At 37.9% G+C, this 15,831-nt stretch overlaps 1 protein-coding gene across 3 annotated transcripts in view; it reads left to right on the top strand.

Annotated features, from left to right (window-relative positions):
- The first annotated feature begins 224 nt into the window (after positions 1–224).
- Far1 (fatty acyl-CoA reductase 1) overlaps positions 225–15,831 on the top strand; it is a 54,137-nt gene continuing 38,530 nt past the window's right edge. The window contains exons 1-2 of one of the 3 annotated variants that reach the window (XM_052200979.1): positions 225–341; positions 12,931–12,980. The gene's annotated coding sequence lies outside the window, so the exon portion shown is untranslated. Of the gene's footprint in view, positions 342–691; positions 1,239–12,930; positions 12,981–15,831 lie in introns of those variants that run through there. The other 2 variants (XM_052200988.1, XM_052200995.1) reach the window with 2 other exon arrangements.

Below are 15,831 nucleotides of genomic sequence, written 5' to 3'. Positions count from 1 at the left end.
CCGCCCACTTCCCGGCTCTCTCCGCTCCCCCATTGGCCGTCTAGCCCGGGGGGTTTAGGGGTGGGAGGCTGAAGAAGAGTGGAGGGTGAGCGGTTCTCCCGGGAAGAGTGTGAGCAAGAGCCAATCAGGAGCAGCCGTGGAAAAGGGGCGCCAAGCCAACCAGTCAGACCCCGAGGCGCGGTCGGGACCCGTGACGCCATAGCGGTCCCAGCCAATGGGCGCACCGCTGTCTGTCCGCTCTTCAGCAGCCGGTCGGGGGCGGTGAAAAGCGAGTGAGGAGAGCGCGACGGCGGCGTAGCCATCGCTGAGGGGGAGAGCGAGGCCCGAGCTTCCGCGTCGAGGTGAGCGGCACGGGCTCTGTCGCAGGCTCGGCCGCGGCCCCTCCGCACCCGGCCGCCGTTTTGCGGGAGTCCTCGGCCGGGCTGCGCTGAGGTGGGGCCTGCGAACCGCCCCGCCCCCGCCCCGCCGCGGCCGCCTGGAGGCGGGGGTGCCGCCTCTACCGGGACTGTCCCTGCGCGGCGTGGCCGGGCCGCCGCCCTCCCGACAGCCGGGGCCACGGCGAGGGAGCGAAGAGGCCCCTGGCCTGCATCCCCGGGAGGCAGGGGCGCCGCCTGCGGGGTGGGGGGAGGCCGCGTAAAGGCGGTCACGGTGGGGCCTGGAGTTAACGGAGGAGGGTTGGCGGCCTGGGATTGAGATTCCGGGTCTGAGGAGGAAGAAAGTGATGGGAATGGGTTGGTGCTCTGGAGAGGGCGTCCAGTGAGGAGGCCCCTGGTCCGGAGTGGGATTGGCCCCTGGGAAGTAGGCATCGATGGCATTGCGGAGAAATCAGCTGAGAGATGGAGAACTGGTTTGGGGTTTGAAGGTTAAGGTCTCTGGGCCAATGGGGACATTGTGGAGTGTGAGAAGGTACACCCAGAAACCGGAAGGGGTCCGAGGAGTGAGAGATTTTAGATTAGGGGTGGATGGAGGTTGTCTGACTAGAAGGTGTTATTTGGTTTCTTGGAAAGTACACAAGGAACAGTCAAGGTGGATTTCTGTGTGCTTGCTCAAGGGTGGGGATCTTTTGTGAATAGTGGAGTGAATTGAGAGAACAGGGTTGAGAGTGAGTATCTTAGGATGACAGCTCAGAACATTCAGCTTAGCTACTGGTCATTATCTTGCCATCTCACCTTTACCCTGTTCCCTGGATGATCCATCGGATTGTTTTGCCACTGCTCACACAAACTAAGCTCTCAGAGGTAATGGGTATTAAGTGTTCTTTGGTTTTGGTTGGGAAATGGCTTAATTCTTAAAAGTGCTAAGGGCAACATTTAAAGGGTCAGTTATCTGGTTGGGAATGAGTAATGTGGCATGAAAATGATGCAAGGTGTCTTACAGAAACAAAAGTGAGGATACTGTGTGAGTGTAGTTGTGCAGTTCTGAATGAGCAATCTTTTTAATGTAGAATTTGTATTCTGCTTGTTGGGCAGTTGCTTTTGATTTTGAGACTAGTTTTGTAGTTAAATAACCAAAAAATTATTTTCACTCAAGAAAGACATTAGTATATGTATGTTGCGGTCACTGCTTTCCCCTTTGAAGCTTTTATTTGTAGGGTGCAGGTAGAATTAGGATGCAGAGAAGAGAAAATCCACATTTTCAGTGGATTTAAATGGGAGAGATCATTTCTACTTGACAATGAGACAAAAGGCCTGTGAAAGTTACATTGTGAAGGGCAGGATTCAAGAGAGCAGTTGTATAGATGTTTTCTTGTTCACCAGATCAGCATTGAATTTTAGCTAGAGGATCATTCTTTAGGGCAGAGAAAGATTTGTGGGTAGCATTACTGTAGTTACATTTTGACTTTAGTATAATCTAGTTCCCAAGTGATATATTACCTGTAAGCAGAGAGACAGTAAGTGAAGGGCAAGTTTTTGGAAAAGGTAAATTTTGGATCATTTGCACAAGGAGTTGGTATGTGAATTATTACTAGACACAAGAATGATTACAGTAGTTTGGACGAAGTATTAGACTACGGACCAAAAAACCCTCACAAATGTAAATAGTTTCTAAGTCCAATTACAGATCTGTCTGAATGAATGATTAGCTATGTAGTCGTCAGTTAAGTTTCTTCCTACAGCTTGGTTGGTGAAGAGTGGTTCCCTGTGATGGCTAGAAGGAACAAAACAGTTGGACTGAAGGTGGGGCATATATGTCCCCCAATTTTTTTAATAGAAATTTATTGATTTCTGCTTTGTACCAGAAACTGTTTTGAGCTTTCCAAGTATCATTATTTGATTGTATTTCATAGGAGAGGGAGAGGTTCAGACAGATTTAACTTGCCTAAGGTCACACCAGCTATTATTATGTGGCAAGTCAGATTTGGTAGAATCAGACAGTAAACATTTACAATAAACATTAATTGAGCATTTGCTTGTTGGCAGCACTGGTAAATGCTGGAGATTCATGATTTACCAGAAAATCCAAAGGTCAGAGCTGAGCCTCTGGCAGAAAAGACTTGTTATAAAAGAAATCAGCAGAGGAAGGGGGTCTTGGGATGCTGGTGGTGGTGGTAGGCAGCACATGCCTTTAATCCCAGCACTCAGGAGGCAGAGGGAGGTGGACTCTGTGAGTTCGAGGCCAGCATGATCTACAAGGGAGTCCAGGACAATCAGGGTTGTTACACAGAGAAACAATATCTTGAAAAACAAAACAAAGTAAAGGAGGATAGAGATTTCTTAGAAAGATTTTGTACATATGGAAGAATATGCTGTTTAGACAGGCCTAGAGCTGACTTTTTTGAAAGAAAGACCTAAAGACTGAGAAGAAGGATGGTTAAAAAGAAGCCACTGAGTTAAATAAGGAAAAAGAAATGTGAATGTAGTGTTACAATCGCTGAAGTGAATCATGATATGGGTCAGCGATCATGCTTGGTATGGTCACAGCCATGGTCACATTCAGGGGAAGAATAATAGCAGGGCCCCTTGTAATGTTTTAGTCTTTGACTAAAGAAGATCTGAGTGTTTAAAATGCTTGTACTTAAAAAAAAAATCCAGATAAAAATGAGCATTGTTATTATCATTAGGGCATAACATCTATTTAAGAAATGGGACAGAAATGGACTGCTTAGGTAGATCTAAGCTTGGGGTGAGAGCAGAGATGGACTTTCTTGACGTCTGCTCCATGGGAGCTGTTTTGGAAGGCGTGTTCTTATGTTGGAAATGACTGAGTTGTTGTGAATTGAAATGAATACACCCTAAAAGGTGGCATTTGCTTAATCTGACGGATTAGGTTCTTAAAGCACCTTGAATCATAGAGATAGGGTTCTGACTTTTCTGAACATTGGTTTTCTTAGAGATTAAGAAAAGAACTTAAGTTTAAAAAAAAAAAAGCCATGAACCACTCATGGAACTGGGTCATTTTAAACTGTTTCTTTTGGCCTTACATCCTTCCTTCTTCCTATACATAGTTTCTTTAGTTCCTCCCTTTGTTGGGTTTGATATTGGACCTAAGAGTTTCAGTTCAGTAAACAGTAAAAGTGCTACATTTATGTTTAACTTATCAATTTAAACAGTTACAAGTTCACCATTGGGACTGGTGAGATGGTTCACTCAGTAAAGTGTTTGTTGTGTAAGCATGAAAATCTTAGTTTGGATTTCCAGTACTTATTGGGTATCACATGGCTGAAATCTCAGTATTGGGGAGGTAGAGACAGGATCCTTGGGACTTGCAGGCTTGCTAGTCTAGTCTAATCCGAGACTTTGTCTTGAGAATAAAGTGGAGAAGCAGTTGGGGAAAATAGCCGATGTCAACCTCTAGCTTCCACATGTAGAAGACACACTTGTATAATGTACACACGGTACACACAAACACTACACATACTTCACTCGGTACACACAAACACTACACATACTTCACTCTTGTATTCCCAATTCAAAGAGAAACTTATCAATAACATAGTTCTTTGTTTAGCAAGTAATTATTCCCAAGCAAACTAGGAGGATTTGTCTAAGGGTCAGTGCATATAGAGTTCAATCTCATACATGAAGAGGGATAAATATTATAAATCCATTTAGTTTTAACCTTTATTTGGCATGTAGAGATTGTGGAATAAGTATACATGTGATTTCTGTTTCATCTAGTCACTGTATTATGTTCCTTACATAGATAATCACAATTTTTGTTTTCTTATGTGTGTGCTACATTTTACAAATAAGGAGAATGAGACTCAGAGAATTTAGGTTAGAGAGCTAAGTGACAGAGCTAGGTCATAGTTCTTACCTTGGCAAGGCATGGTGTCATGTGCTTGTAATCCCAGCACTGGGGAGGCAGAGGCAGGAGGATTCTGAGTTTGAAGCTTGCCTGGGTTGCATAGCAAGAGCCTGTATGAGAGGAAAAAGACAAAATAAAACCCAGACCCACTTCTTGTTTCTTAAACTCACAAAGAAAAGGACTTTTTTATTAATATCTGAAGTTGAAGTATCATATAGCCTCCAGTATTTAATAGCTATTTAATACCTTAAAGGATAGGTCTCAGCCCACTCCCCAACTTTCTTTGAAACCTAATCTAACTGTGTTGTCTTGACTGGCTTGGAATTCTCTAGGGAGACCAGGCTGATGCTGAACTCAAGGATAGTCTGCTTTTGCTTTCTGAGAGTAAAGGTATATGCCACCATGCTACCTCTAAATATATAGTAGAGAGTTTGTTTTGTACAGGGTCTATTATGTTACTTTTTCCTGCAACATATGTAGATATGTGTTTCTACATTTCAGTATTTTTGAAAAGAAGATAAATTTATATCTTTAAAATGTTAGAAATAGATATTGGGTCTTAAAGTCAAATATACCTGCAAATTGGGGAACTATGGGAGTTGCATGTAGTTTTTATGTATAATGCTTTTAAAATCTATTGTCTTCATTTTCTTCCTAACCTCCCCATTTTTATTTAACATTCATTTACTTTTCTTTAAATTATTATGCATTCTCTTGAGTTAATACGGTATAGAAAATGTGTCATAAAGTAGAATATTCACATCAAACTTGGAATAAGCAGGTTTGAGTTTTAATTTTGTCCTTGTCAGCAATTTCATGTTTAACTGTAGGCAAGTAACTTCCCCTCTCTGCACTTTAGTTTCCTCATCTATCACAGCGGGGAGAACTTTAAAAACGATTATTGCTTTTTTTTACCTTGTTTCCCCTTTTTATCTCCCTTTCTTCCTTCTGTCATTTTTATCATGAATTCCTAAGGATGTGATTGTGTTGATGAATTCCTTTTGTTATCTTACATTTGCTGAGACAGACTATCTTAGATAGCAGATACTAATTAAATTGTTAGTAAAGAAATAGATAAATGGCATCTCTTATCTGAGCTAATGAAAACATGTTGGTAAAGTATAATTTTTTAAAAGCTATTGAAAATCTAGCATCGAAGCTTAGTGGCAGAAAAAGTAATTGGCATGTGTAAGGCCTAGAGTTCAGTCCCCAGGACCACAGATAACAACAACAAAAAAATGCCAGATTTCAGCCCTTGGGAGGCAGAGGCAGGTGGGTCTCTGAAGGTTCAAGGTCAGTCTAGTCTAAAGAGTGTTTCTCGACAGCCAGAGCTAGATAATGAGACCCTTATCTGGGGGCAGTGTGTGTCCATGTGCTGTGTGTGTGTGTGTGTGTGTGTGTGTGTGTGTGTGTGTGTGACAGAAAGAGAGAAGTTTCATTGAAAGGTACCTTTGCCTAAATAAATGTGTTTAGCAAAGCTAAATTAACTCTATTTTGGGGTGGTGGTGGTTGGTTGGTTTTTTTTCTCCCCCCCTCTTTCTTTCTTTCTTTCTTTCTTTCTTTCTTTCTTTCTTTCTTTCTTTCTTTCTTTCTTTCTTTCTTTCTGTCTGTCTGTCTGTCTGTCTTTTTGGTTTTTCAAGACAGGGTTTTTCTGTATAGCCCTGGCTGTCCTGGAACTTACTCTGTAGACCAGGCTAGGCTAGCCTGGACCTCAGAAATCCACCTGCCTCCTAAGTGCTGGGATTAAAGGTGTGTGCCACCACTGCCCAGCAATCAGCTCTATTTTTAACAAATCTATAAAGGAGAAAACTCGTGGACCAGACTTTAAGAATCCTTCTATTATCCACCAGCTTTAAAAGTTAATACATTTTTTTTGGTCCATATTGCTTCATAGCTTGTAACTCCATTCACTTTTCCTACAATTTCGAAGCAAATTAAAGAAATAAAAAAATATTGCCATACAGCCTAATAGGCATGTTAATTGAAGTGGAATGGATTTTTTTTTTCATATAAATGTATTTTGAAACTGTGCTTTCAACTGTATTGTGCAAGAGAAGTCAGATATAGTAAGGTGCCCTGGGGCAGGGAACGCGTTAGGAGGGAGCCTAAGACCTGTGCTAAGAACAGGGTAGTAAAGCTACACTACAGACAGGGAGGGAGTTAAGCTACTTTGGAATTAAGTTGAATTTAGATTGAGAGAGGAGGACTAGTAGGTGGTGTGGGAAAGGAACTTACACATATTTATGCATAGAGATAAAAAAATCTAATTTTGTCTTTACAGAATAAATTATATCTTAATCTGTGTCTCTTTATCTTTTAGACCCAAATATGATATTATGGGCACAGTGAAGATCTTGTATCAGTTCTTGGAAAAAGCCTTTTGTTGTACCAAGGCACAATGTTTTGTGAATGTATCATTGTCCCTGGTGGATTATTTGGCACATTCCATTAAAAAGAGCCAGTATCTTATAAATATTGTATTCTAACATGTAATAATCGATGCACTTTGGCTAAAGTATTAGTGGGTGTGTGCCACCATCTTTTAAGTATAAATCACTTGGAGCCTTTGAATTATGTCTCTTTTGTGTATATAGACATGTGTTAACCACTTCAGAAACTTAGAATTTTGAAATATATAGTTTATTGCATTTCATGGAATTTTTAGAAATGTAGGCGTAAACATTCATGAGATATCATTGAGTTGAGCGAATTTATACCGTGAAGCATCTTATGAAGTATTCTAAGAATAACTTATTTCCTAGAATGCAGGCGTTCTTAAGGTTTATGAACCTCTCTGAGCATCTTCATAAAGATTTGTCTTGTCTCTTTAGAAGAAAACAACGATATTTAATTTTTGGTATAACTTTAGTGGCTTCTTAAAATGTTCAAACCTAAGCTGTAGCTGTAGCTCAGTGGTTCCCCAACTTTCCTTTGAAAACTTAGTAAAAAAATTCTTCGAGGTCTGTGGATCCTGGCTGGATATCCTTACCCCTTTGTTCAGTGCTAGAGAGTGAAACCAGGGCTTTGCTTATGCTAGGCAAGTGCTCTGTTGTCTACCCATGAGCTAGATAGTCTTAGCTAGTAATTTATTCTTAAGTGTTAGGCAGAAAACATATTATAAAAACTCAACTCTGTTCTGTTTTATATATTATGATTACTTTTGACAAGTAAGTGATTTAATAGGAATTATAAAATTATGAAGGTTATCATGTAAATACTAGCTTAAAAAGTAGACCAAGTAGAGTCTCAGTTGGATTCTTGGGGGGGAAAGTAAGCCATAGCCAGGTTTTTGTTTAACCATTGTTTTGAGGTGGGGCTTCTTACGTGGGCTGTACTGACTTGACTAATTAACTTTCTGCCTTAGCTTCCAGAGTGCTGGGAGTACAGGTACATGCCACCATTTTTAGCCATAAGCTGTTCAATAACATAGAAGTAACTACAAAAGATTTTGAAATAGGTGCATGTATAGTGTTTTGTATACATGATGTAGGGCAGTGTCTTCGTGAATGAACAGAAAGTGGAATATAGTAAAATGCATAAATACCTTTTATTTTTCTTGTAGCAGAAGAAAATTCTTTAACTTACTCTTAAACAACAAGGTTTGTGGAGGAAAAAAAACTTTTTTTTTTTGAAGCTCACATCTGGGTTGAAAGTAATGCTGCAGGGTTAGTGACCAGTTGGACTGATTGTGAAACTCTGAGGCCCATAATCACTCATCATCCCCTTTCTTAGAAACATGTGATTTTTTTTTTTTTAAAAAAACTTGCTGATTGTACTTAAAGTATAGGTCAAAATAATATTAGGTCGTTACTATAAGCAGAATCCTCAGGAGAGAAGAAGCAGGTAAATTGGCTAATAATGGGACATTTGATAAATTGATTGATAGATTGTAAACAGTAGGTGAATTGCTTTAAAGTGATAACCTTGGTGACCTTTTGGAGTTAATAATTCCCTAAGTATCAAATGTAAGACTAAGAAACAATTTATTCCAGTGACTGGTAGTGAGAAATACAGACATTGTGAACTAGAGGATGATAAGTGATCTAGCCTTTCAGAGAACTGAACAGGAACCAAAGATGTTAATTAACTTGCCCAAACAAGGTTACGGTGGTCCCAGTAGTGTAGTAACTGATTACCCTGATTCTTTTTAAGTCTTTTATATTTTTTAAAATTTTGGCTAGAGCCAGGAAGATGACTTAAGGAAAAAAAAAAAAACTGTTTGTTTTATAAGATGTGACCCAAGTTTGATCCCTGGAACTCATGTAAAAAGCTAGGTAGGATGATTCTCATCTCTAATCCCAGTATTTCTAAAGCAACAGGACGTAGACATGGGCAGATCTTTCAGGAGCAGTACATCTTTGTGAGAACTAACTCTAGAAAGTTCTCCCCTGACTTCATGGGCTATGGCATTCATGCACCCACATTCATCACCCACATTCATACACAGAATGTTTTTTTTTTTAAATTTGCCTATCTTTTCATTATGGGTCTTAGTATATAGAGACCAATATGTTTTAGTGCTAGAGATTTTAGCTCTATGACTGATTATTTGACCATGTGCTCTGAGTTTATATGTTCTCAAACGTTTATTTCTGCTGCGTTCTTAGTATTGTTAACTGTTACAAGGCTTATTTTAGGATAGGGTGCCAGGTACTTAATTTAGTTTTACAACTGAAAATATACTGGGAATCCAGAAAATCACTAGTCATTACTACCCTGATGACTTTTACATAGCTTGCCCTTCATGATATGTCTTCAAAGATACTGATTTTTGAGAAGACATTATAGCATTTAGTTCTTTAAAGACCTCCTTGAAAATATTCCTTCTCATAACTAGAGACCAGAAGGATGCAGATCCTTGCAGACGGCCCTGATTGTGAATTCTTTATCACCTTTGCTTGCTGTGGCCAGAGAGTTTCCTCTCCCACATTTATATCCCCTAAATCAACAAGGATTCATAAGAGTGACTCTGACACTTTTTAAACTTCAACCTTCCTAGTGGCATAATAACTGTTACTAAGATACAAGTGTGTTTTGGGTGAATTTTCGTTAGGAATATGGTTCCTAACTGAATTACAAAAACTGAATCTTGGTTAGTTAGAAAGCCAATGATGAAATTGTAGAAGTTTGATAATAACCAAAACTAAATTGACAATGAATCTAAACTAATGGTGATTGGGTTTTTCAGTTAAAAATCAAGACAAATAATTGAAAACCATAACTAGGTAAAGACAGCAAAATTTAACTGGAAATGGTATTTCTTGAAAATTACTATCAGAGTTTCTGAGTATCAAATGAGCTAGCATTACTAGTTGAAGTAACCAGGCTTAGTACTTGAATACAGATAGAAGTCTTTCTTTCATGTATTTTGATAATTTTTTTCTTAGTAACTAGTTTAACATTTTTATTCATATATAGCCTTATGCATCAAAGGACAATTGTCCTTTCTTAAGTGATTTATATTCAGAAGTTTGTCCCACTTTTAGAGAAGTATTACTTAGATGGCTGATCTGATTATCACAACGAGCATTGTTTTCCTAGGTGTATTGAGAAATTTGTGAAGGGCCTGACTTGAAGTTCATTTAGTTTCTTTACTTCTGGATATCTTGTAGTCTTTGATATGTTAATGTACTTTCACTAATCTGATTGGATATAGTTTACAGTTTCCCAGCCTCATTTCACAACAAAACTTACCTGTTTCTAGATTTAACCTTAAAAAAAAAAAAAACAAAAAAAAACCCAGATTCAGAAACCTTATGAAGAAGTAATAGAAGAGTAAAGTATAGTGTACCTTTGAGACAGGGAGTCAGAAAAATTTCCTGCTTTAAGGATTACATACAATGTGGTAATCATATTAAATCATAACTATGCTTGCAGTTATTGGTGCGTTTGTAGAATACCCAATTTTGTCACCCTGTTTTGAAAGTTTAACTTTGTAAATAGAGTTTAATGAACTTTAGACTGCAGGATACATGATTACTAATTTGATTCCATTTTGGGTCATATAATCTATATGTAATGTTTTAGGGTTAAAGTGCACTTTTCTTTTCTTTTTTTTCTTTCTTTCTTTTTTCTTTTCTTTTTTTTTTTTTCCCAAGACAGGGTTTCTCACTGTAGCCCTGGCTCTCACTCTGTAGACCAGGCTGGCCTCAAACTCAGAAATCCACCTGCCTCTGCCTCCCAAGTGCTAGGATTACAGGCTACATTTTTCTTTGACATCAGTTTAAGCTCCGTATTTTAATAAATATTAATCATGAAATAATGTATTATGTACAGTATCAATCTTCATGACTTTATAAGCCAAAGAGAGTATTTTAGTTTCCTTTGCTGATTTAACATGATTTGAAAATTACATCTTTGGTAACATGAAGTAGAAATAGTACACCTTTGTGTTAAAAACTTTATTTCTCTGAGGCTAAAAATATTAAGATAAAATTTTCTTAATATGAAAACATTTTTTATTAAGGTAAAGAATAAATACAGCCCAGTCATTTGTCTATAAAGTAGTTTATCTAAAATAAAATCACATATGACTGACTTAATGGGCATATTTCTTTGAAGGATTCTTTCTCTATAATGGAATTAAATATGTTTTTACCAAGTGTTAAAAATGATTCCCATTCTCCCACCCCACTAAACTTATTGTCAGAATCGTTTGTATTTTTTTTTGGCATTTCTTTTTACTTTTTTTATCATGCTATGTATGAACATTAACATAGTTCATTTTCTATAGGCTTTATAGTAATTAGCAGTGTAGGCCTTAAGCTTAAAAACTGAAACAAAAGAAAATGGATAATACTGAAAATGTTATAATATTTTGTAAGTGTATAATTTTAGTGTCATAGGATTGGTACTTCCTCTCTGATGTAGTATAAGTTGCTTATTCTTGAGACATCTAAAATTTTCAGGATAATAAGATCCTAGAAGCATTCTTGTTCTTGCAAAAGTGCTGTGCTTATAGAAGGGTATCAATGTACAAAATGGTCGTTTAATAGCCCAAGAACTAATCTAATGCACCATTGAGATTCCTCAATACCAACTGCCTTAGACATTAGGGACATAGAATAAAGATATTGCTATATCAGTGTCTGTGTAGGCAAACAGAGTGGCTATTATGTCTATTTCAATGGATGCTTACAACAGAGTTGGACACTAGCATCTTTTATTGAAAAAAAGAAATGTTATCCAAGATGCTAAAGCTATTCTTTTGTCTGTGGAAAACTGCCTGATAAGCCTTAATTTTAGAGAAGAGGAAAAAGAACTCACTGTTCTTTGCTCTTTGACCATAGTTTGTACATTTTGAGTTTGCATTTTGGTTGTTTATTTGTTGTCTGTATTATACTTTCTTAATGAAAAGACTACATATAGATTGCATTCACAATGTACATGTGTTCAAAACATGTATATAATAAATATATACAATTTTCTTGTTAATAAGTATATTAGTTTACCTTTTGTAGTTAGCAAAATAGAGTACAAAAGACACTAACTAGATCTTTATCTTCCAATGTGTCTTCAGAACTGTGTGTGTGTGTGTGTCTGTCTGTGTGTCTATGTGTGTCAGTGTGTATAAACATTTGAAAGTATGAGGCCCATGGGAACACATTTTTAAAAGTTTTGCTAGCTTAAAATATAACGTGGGAAGGGGTCTGGAGAGAAAGGTGATGGCTCAGTAGGTGAAGTGCATGTCAGTCAAGCGTGAGGACCTGAGTTTGATTTCCAGAACCCACAAAAAAGACAGCTGTGATGTGTTTGTTTTCCCAGCACTGTGGAGATGGAGTTGGGCTTATCCTTGGGGTTCACTGGGTTACACAGCCTGGCATATTCAGTGTGCTCTAGGCTAATGTGAGACTTTCAAAAATAAAAAAGTGGGTGATTCCTTAGGAATGGCACCTGAGGTTGAACTCTGGCCTCCACATATGTGGGCTCATATACACGCACTCACACCAATTATTTCCTGTACTCATTTGGTAAATAAAAATTACAAGAAGTCATTGTAGTAAGGTTCCTATACTAGTCCCTACTATACCCTGTATAAATAAAAATGGAGTCACTCATGTAGAAGTCGCATATTACCAAGCTGAAGATCTCAGCTGTTTTTTGACTTCTGGAATATTAGGATTATAACTAACCATGAAACATCCTGTGGTTTTTTTCATCTGGTATGATGATAAAGTTCCCTCTTCCTTAATCTAAAAAAATTTAAAGCCTAATATTAACCTTAATCTTTTAAAAACCTAACATTAACCAATCAGTTATTTTTCTGTTCTAAACCTGTCTCTAACTTTACAAGGAAACTGAGTGTAATTGTGGGCTACCTTTTGTTTCATTTCTTCTTTTTTAGCCTTTTTGTCTGTTTGTTTTGGTATACAACACCAACCTTTTTATAATAAATGGTGTATGCTTATAATCCTAGCATTTAGGAGATGGAGGTTCTTGAATGCAAGGCTTGCCTGACTTACATAGCAAGATTATTTCAATGCAACAAACAAACAAACAAACAAAAGATCCTTGGAATTTTTATTTGTCTTATGGAGTGAAGTATAGTTTGATTATAGAATAGAAAATGAAGTCAGTTAGGGTTTATTAAACTGCATGTTGCAAGGCACTGGGACCACTCTCCGTCACTGAAAAGCAAAAACAGATTGTTAAACTAAATTGTTCTTATATTTTCTTTGACAGATTTGGTGACTGAGAAGGGACCCAGAGACTCCTTGAACAACTAAGGCAAGGTACTGTTGAGAGTCCCTATCTATCTTATGGAGTCCCCAGTGGTTTCTAATAAATAAATCCCTCCGGGCCACACTTTGTTCTTTCTGCATTGAGCCTAGGATCTTTTGGGGGGAGGGTTGGGGGGTACTGCACTTAGTTTGCTTTGTGAGTGCTCGTAGTTTGCTTTGTGAGTGCTTGTCTTGGACATGTCCCCAAAAAGACAAGTTTGTGACCATGCTATGCTTGTATATAGACTGTACATGCTGACCTAGCCACCTCTGCATCCCTCAGCTGTAGTTAAAGGTGGTATTCAATGACAGCAGGACTAAAGGGGTGAGATACTTGTCCTCAGAATTTAATTCATCTTCATCTTTTTCTTCTTTGACATTGAACTGCAAAAAACAGTAGCCAAGTTGGGTGAGGGGATCCTATAGTCACAGCCACAGCCGCAGCTTGAGTCACCATTCGAGCCTCATTCTAAACCATTAGAAATGCTTGCCATCGTGAGGTAGTGTTCACGTCTTGAGTTTGGACTGTCACTTGTCAATTAAAAGTTATACTGTAGTGACTTCTGACTGTCAGAAAAGGTGGGAGATCTGCCTGGTCATTCAGATTCTGGTTATGAGCACATTGGCAGCTCTGTAAGCAGTCTAACTAGCTTGTGCTGTAAAGGAGCCTGGACTGCCTTGTTGGGAGAGGCAATGACACTTAAGTCAAGAACCAGGGCTGCTCATTTGCAGTCGTTTTGTGGAACTTTTTCTAAATTTCTGACTTGAAGAAATTGTGAGAGAATTAAGTGTTTTTAGTAAATTACTTTGTTATATAGTGTTATAAAATCAGAATAATACTTTTTTCTGCATCTATTGCTATTTACTGAGATTTGGTAACATACAGATGTATAATCCATAAGCACATGTACCCAGATGATATATTTATTCTGTGTTCCCAACCTTCTTGTGATCTTTCATCTTTGGTATATAAAATATTGTTTCTCCTATTATTTCTTGTGCTTGCTTGAAAAGCTGTTCCAGCCTTAAATATTTAGAGTATATTTTTGTAGCTGTGTCTGTCTTCCTGTGTGTTGGGAAGAATGCAGATTTATCTTGGCATGAAGCTTAGGCGTCATCTTTAGAAAGCCATTTGCCTAGGGCCTTAATTATAGTCGCTGTGACATTTGGCCTTCTGTCATGTTTTTAGGGTAATGGTTAAAAGTCTTCATATAGTTGGCTCCTTAAGTGTGAAATAGTATGGGGAGAGCCATGCCTGGCTTGATACTATGTAACTCCAGTCATTGGCCATGTTAGGTGATGTTCTTCTGTGTTAGTAGTAGTACATTTCTAAACTGTGGTACTTTTCTCATTCATGCTTCATTTTCCTGAATGCTTGTGGAATACTAGAAATTATTGTTTAGAACTTGTCTTGGCAAACCATGGTCTGCAAATGGTGGCTTTCTGGGTTTTTTTTGATTTTTTGTTTTTTTTTTAAGTTTTACTGAAACATAGTCCTACCATTTTGTGTATATTCTTTGTTTAGTCCATGTTACATTACTGTAGTGAAATATCTGAGACTGAATAATTTATAAAGAAGAGTTTATTTAGCTTAGAATTGAAGGCTCAAGGAGCTGCATATGGTGTTATCTTTCTTGTTCATAAAGTCCCAAGGTTATGTAGCAAGAGACAGGGAATGTATGTGTATCTGTATCCTTTGCCTTGTCCCCCATCCCAAAGCCATCAGTATTTAATTGGGTGTGTGTGCGGGGAAACTCCACTTGATGACCTCATTACCTCTCAAAGACTACCTCTAAACATAGTAACTGGATTAGATTTCTACTCCCTTAATAATTTACAGTGTAGAATAAACTGCAGCATGACTTTTGATGGGATGACAAACAATTTCAAACACAAGCCACTTTATGCTATAATAGACATTGCAAAGTTGTTTCTGAGCAATGGGCCACACAACTGAAAATAATTTACTCTTTAGCCCTTTATGGAAATCTTTGCTGACCCATGGTTTAAAACATTTTGGATTTCTTCCTTTTAGGGAGTATTTGAAACTATTTTTCATTTAGTTTTTTAAAATAAGATTTATTTTTTTTAATATGTGTGTGTGTGTGTGTGTGTGTGTGTGTGTGTGTATGTGCAGCTGAGTGCTAGTGCCTGCAAAGGCCAAAAGCATTTGATCCCTTGGAGCTGAGTTCCAGGAGTTTGTGAGCTGTCCAGTAAGTGCTGAGAACCCATCTCAGGTTCTCTGAAAGAATAGTATGTTCTCGTCTAAGCCATCTCTCTAGCTTATATCTTACTTTTTAAGTCATACAACTGTTTACATTAGAATCCAGTTAGATATGGAGGGCTTCATGTAGGAATACTTAGGAGGAATGATGCAGCATAGGAATGATATAGGAGATGCTGTATAAAGCACTTCCTCAAGTCTAAGCAGATGTTTACAAGTACAGCTTTATTAGTGAATAATCATAAAGCAAGCTCACTCATAGCCAACTTGTGCCAAGGAAGTTGAAAGAATTAGATCCCCATAAAGCCTACTTTGTGTCTTTTCCTTCTCCCTACGGTATCTTGGGGTGTGTGTGTGTGTGTATGTGTGTGTGTACATTACATAAAGAGAATCTCACAGACTATATTATTTTGTCATCTTTATTCTTTGGCTAATATTTAGAGCTGTTTTCAACTGCATTGCTATATAAGATATGTTGCTGTAATTATATTTTACTACCAATGGGCATTTGAGATTTTTTAAAGATAATATTGTTTACTGCCCATGTATGTTTGAAAATGTACCTAAATACTGCTGGGAAGCTTTCCAAAGTTATCACACCCATTTTTACTCTTATTAGTACTATTATGGTTCATCTCC

Source organism: Apodemus sylvaticus, chromosome 1, assembly GCF_947179515.1.
Source record: "Apodemus sylvaticus chromosome 1, mApoSyl1.1, whole genome shotgun sequence".
NCBI lineage: Eukaryota > Metazoa > Chordata > Mammalia > Rodentia > Muridae > Apodemus > Apodemus sylvaticus.
This window is presented reverse-complemented; position numbering and strand designations above follow the sequence as displayed.